The sequence below is a fragment of the Triticum dicoccoides genome, chromosome 3A, assembly GCF_002162155.2.
Source record: "Triticum dicoccoides isolate Atlit2015 ecotype Zavitan chromosome 3A, WEW_v2.0, whole genome shotgun sequence".
Taxonomy (NCBI): Eukaryota; Viridiplantae; Streptophyta; class Magnoliopsida; order Poales; family Poaceae; genus Triticum; species Triticum dicoccoides.
In genome coordinates, this window is record NC_041384.1 from 746,691,764 (window position 1) to 746,697,365 (window position 5,602).

The window sequence follows — 5,602 nt, forward strand, 5'->3', positions numbered from 1 at the left end:
CTAGATGGAAACTAACAATGCAATTGCGGAAGGGCACACAATCCAAGAACCTAATGCTTCTCTATAGATGATAGTGCTGGAGGGCATTGTTTGAAAAATGTCATCTACACACACAGAGGTCACCGCTAGAAACAATTGGTAAATACACTAGGAGGACCATACTATAAGACAAGGTGGAAGCATAAGGACTTTACAAGTCTATTTTTTAATCAATTTTTGCTTGGTCGTATCATTTTAGGGACTCCATTCCCTTTGGAAGACGCTTCCGTGAAAAAACTAAAGTAGGTCACTTTCGTCTTCAGGGATCCATGTCCCTTTATATAGGAATATGCAGAGTGGCAGTGGGAAAGAACAAACAAAACTACACAGTACCCTTTCAGCAATGAGGTCACCGATAGTAAAAATGGCATATACACTGGTAGCCCGGTACTATCAAAAGAACTTGAAGCAATTGACCAATATCACACAAAATGAACCCGAGCTAGATTGATATACTAGGTTTGACTTCATCATCGACGTTATCACTCCTGAAGGGGCTCCTCCTAAAGACTAGGAACAAGAGTAAAACGTGTACATGACTAAGTCTATGAACTATAAATGTTAACGATCTTCTCTCAGTCGTGATGGGGTTCACTATTGAAAGAGCCCCTCCCACTTAAATCTACTGAAACTGACTTTCAGATACTACTTCAAGTGGCATACTATTAAGGACTTTGTTTTCAGCTTCACTATGCAGGCTTATGCATATATTAAGGATCCAGTAACTAGAATGGTAAGTAGCTAATGGCTGAGAGTGAGATATATACGGTTAAAAAGAAGGATACAGGTGAACGCGCGTTAATGTTTGCATGCAATCGATCCCAACGTCGATCGACTTGCCTTTTTCCATGAATAAAGATTTGTTTTACATCGATCAAAGAAACTTATTGTGAAAACAAGATATAGAGGTGAAAGTTTACCACTTTATCATTTTAAGAAAGTCTGACACTGTTAATTGAATATCTAGTGATGTTGATTATTTAAAGAATAGGGAAAATGATGGTTGTGATAGTATGATGACCCTTCTATCACCAGCGGATCCTTCCCAGAAGCTTGTTATCCGCCCTAACAAACGAGGAAACATCGCCCGCTTTATTAATGGCATCAAAACCACACTGTAAGGAGTCACTGCCTATCCCGATGAATGTAAATGTATTAGGCATCACTTATGCCACTATGATATTATCCAACTCCTGCAGTGATGGAAATAATAAGCAGAACATCAAGCGTGCGAGAGACCACATCGACGGTGAGTGCCATGTCTTGCTGGTCACATGCTGTGATATAGATCGTGGTGAGAAGCTGTACTACGACTACAATGGGCATGACTATATGTACCCAACGAATCATTTCGTTAACTCCCCCAATAGTTCTGCCCTGCCCTGCATCAAGGAGTCTAGGCGATTAATGGCGGCACTTTCAGCATTGTTGCTGAAAGCAGTAACTTATATACAGTCCAATTGCCAGAAGAGGTCCCTTATGGCAAACAATGATACATGTTGATTTTGTTAGTACCTCGTAGTTTAAATAGTCTTCTTTCAGCTATGGAGAGAGACAAGTGGGATCTTCATTTTCTTTTTCTCCTGACCTCATTCCTGCTCGACTTGAGTCCTTTTCGGGGATTCATTTACCCCTTCTATAGAAGTAAATATATATCTGCCCCTGCCTCTCTATCGAATGGTTAAGTAGATGTTGTCTCCCAATTAGTGGTACATTTTAAACTGGAAGAGAAATGTTTCACCCCATTTGTTGGGAAATTGTTCTCCATGTTTAGTTATTTCAGCTGGTGAAATGTGGTTTCCCTATTGGTGCCGTGGTTTTTTGTTTACTTTATTATTGCCCTGTGGCTACTGGGTATTTTATTTACTTGTTCTTTCGACACATCCCAACTTCGAGAAGACGTGGCAAGCTACCAGGAGTGATCTTGAACTCCCATGCCTTTGTAACCTCTTGAAGTTGATCCCTAACTAACTTCATAACTATATAAGTTCTTAATGAAATGAAATCTAGTGCTGATGATTTCGTCAAGAAATGTTTTTCCAGAGAATTTATCTAGTGCTACTGTGTATGTGTTTAGAGCATGTTGTGCTACGAACCCATAACTTATCAACTAAAAGTTAGCAACTTTATAATTGATTTGACACCATAGAAATAAAATGTGTCATGCTATCAATTTAGTTTGACAACTAAAAGTTATGAAGTTTTCTTCGAACTACGCATGAAAGATATGATGGACTATGGATAAGAAATAAAGATAAAGTAGATTTAGACTAAGTACAACTTGTCGTATACTCCAAATCACCCCCCCCTCTTGTTATATTATTTATATACCACTGGAGAGTCATATTAACAACATTGAAATCTTTTAGGGGTTGTTTCGATTGTGCCAGATCCAATCCTGCCAAACTATCACAACACGCCCTGGAAGGATTAAACTCACAGATCGAGCGAGCCACAAGTGGGCCAGCCCAATTAGGTGTACATGAATCTGGTTTTGGGAACCTTTTAGGCCGGTTGTAATGGGTAGTATCATATACTGGTATCATGTATATGATACTACCTCCGTAATGCATAGTATCACAAGGTAGTATCGTAGGTTGTCTTATTAATTGTCATGCATGACACAAAGTAGTACAACATTTAATATGATACGGTATCATGATATGATACCACACCCTCTTTTTTCTCATTTAATTGTGTGCCACATCATCCAAAAAGTCTAGTTGGCATGCATGATACCTCTTATGATACTCCCATTACGACCAGCCTTAGAAGCTTTCGGTCCATTTTTCCATTGCTTTATTTTTGTTGTTGTTTTCCGTACATATTTATCAGATTTTCTTTTTAGTTCTTTTTGTTTTTTCTTTCGGGTTTCACCAGTTTTTCTTGGTTTTCAATGGTTTATTCGTTTCTTTCTTGTTTTTATTTGGTTTGTTCTTTTTTTTGTCTATTTTTCTTCAGTTTTCTTTATATCCTTATCAGTTTTTATCGATTTTTTCGACTTTTTCACTGGGTTTCTTTGATTTTTCTTTTTCCTTCACTATAACTTCACTTTTCCTTTGCTTTTAAGCGGTTTTATTTGTTTCTTTGTCGTTTTTCACAATTTTTTATTTTCTCCATCTTTCCTTTGTTTTCTATGGTTTTTATTTGTTGCTTTCCTGATTTTTCTCCAGTGTTAGGTTTATTTGTTTCCTTTTCTTTTTTGCATCGTTGCCCTTTGGTTTTCTTGTGTATTTTTTCTCTTTAGTTTTCATTCATTTCTTTCTTATGTTTTTTTCTTTCTTCTTTTCCTTTTTTCAACAGATGTCTATATTTTTGTTACACAATGTACATCTTTCGTACAAGTCAAGAACATTTCTTAACAGTTTTTTAATATTTTTCAAACACATGATTAACACTCCTTTTTCAAGTAACTGTTTTGACGTTTATTTTTGCATACACATTGCACGTTTTTGTATGCAACTACAAGATTTTTTAATACAGGTGAGACATTTTAATGGGTATATGTTTTGATGACTATTTTTTTCATACAAATCATACATATTTCTTATGTATCCGATACATTTTACTACACATGTTCACACTTTTCATATATACATATCACATTTTTCAAATACATGATTAACATTTTTGAAAACTTATATTTTCTCTTTTTCATACACATTGCACCTTTTTTTGTATACACCAGGTTTTTAGATACACATTTAATGTTTTCAAATACATGATTAACATTTTAAAACTTTTTTGGTCTGTATTTTTCCCATAAACATTGTATATATATTTTTAATATATAAGGAACAATTTTAATATACAATTTAATATTTTTTTGAGATACAAGATTAACATATTTTCATATATATGTTTTGATTTTTATTTGTATACACATTATACAGTTTTCCTACATGTTTAATATTTTTTAATGTACGATTAGCATTTTCAATTCTTGTATATTTATGAAATGATATTCATAATAGATATATTCAGAATATTTTGAAATATAAGAAAAATGAAAAAGAGAAAAAATATATCCGATATGTGATTTCTCCATCTCAAAAACAAAACTGTACTATCAACAGTGTCATGTACTACACGAAGTATCCCTAGAAAATATAGATACTATATGGAGTACATGACAACACAGTACGACAGTAGTGCTACACCCGCATGACTTTCCCTTTTTGACTAAATTTTTTTCGTGAAATTTGAGGAGAGGGGAGTCAAAACTTCTACGTTAGGAGGCCTCACCAGAGCGATGAAGGGACTAAGAAGTAAAAAGAATCCTACTCTCCGATATATATATAATTCTAAGACTCAAAACATTTTGTTCTAGACTCAACGACGTCAGCGATTCGATCAAGCAGTGGGCTCCTAAGTCGGGGAAGGCTCTGATTACCAACTTGTAACACCCACAATGCGGCTATATCTCCCACGTGTCGGGGCACGACTTAGAGGCATAGCCGCATGGTAGGCTTGTCGCAAGAGAAGTAATCTTCACACATCCCATGTACTGAATAAGAAAGTGATAAAGAGTTGGCTTACAATCGCCACTTCACACAATACATAAATAATCCATACATCATCCAAAGTACAATCAAAGGTCCAACTATGGAACCAAAATAAAGGAAGACAACCCCAAATGCTAGATCCCCGATCGTCCCAACTGGGCTCCACTACTGATTATCAGGAAAAGAAACATAGTAACGGCCTGAATCCTCGTCGAACTCCCGCTTGAGTTCGGTAGCATCGCCTGCACTGGTATCCTCGGCACCTGCAACTGTTTGGAAGTATCCGTGAGTCACGAGGACTCAGCAATCTCACACCCGCACGATCAAGACTATTTAAGCTTATGGGTAGGAGAAGGTAGTGAGGTGGAGCTGCAGCAAGCACTAAGCATATATGGTGGCTAACATACGCAAATGAGAGCGAGAAGAGAAGCAACGCAACGGACGTGAAGCAAGAAGTGATCAAGAAGTGATCCTGAAACTACTTACGTTCAAGCAAAACACAAGACCGTGTTCTCTTCACGGACTCCGCTAAAAAGAGACCATCACGGCTACACACGCGGTTAATTCATTTTAGTTAAGTTAAGTGTCAAGTTCTCTACAACCGGATATTAACAAATTCCCATCTGCCACATAACCGCGGGCATGGCTCTCGAAAGTTTATACCCTGCAGGGGTGTCCCAACTTAGCCCATCACAAGCTCTCACGGTCAACGTGTTGGGGAACGTTGCAGAAAACAAAAAATTTCCTACGGTTTCACCAAGATCCATCTATGAGTTCATCTAGCAACGAGTAATCGGATTGCATCTACATACCTTTGTAGATCACGCGCGGAAGCGTTCAAAGAACGGGGATGAGGAAGTCGTACTCGACGTGATCCAAATCACCGGAGATCCTAGCGCAGAACGGACGGCACCTCCGTGTTCAACACACGTATGGTCAGCATGACGTCTCCTGCTTCTTGATCCAGCAAGGGGAAAGGAGAGGTTGATGAAGATCCAGCAGCACGACGGCGTGGTGGTGGATGCAGGGCGTCACCGCAGCAGGGCTTCGCCGTTATA

General features: G+C 37.8%; 1 pseudogene; it reads left to right on the forward strand.

Moving 5' to 3' along the window:
- The window catches only part of LOC119273246, a 23,394-nt pseudogene extending 21,852 nt beyond the window's left edge, over positions 1-1,542 (forward strand).
- Positions 1,543-5,602: the final 4,060 nt, after the last annotated feature.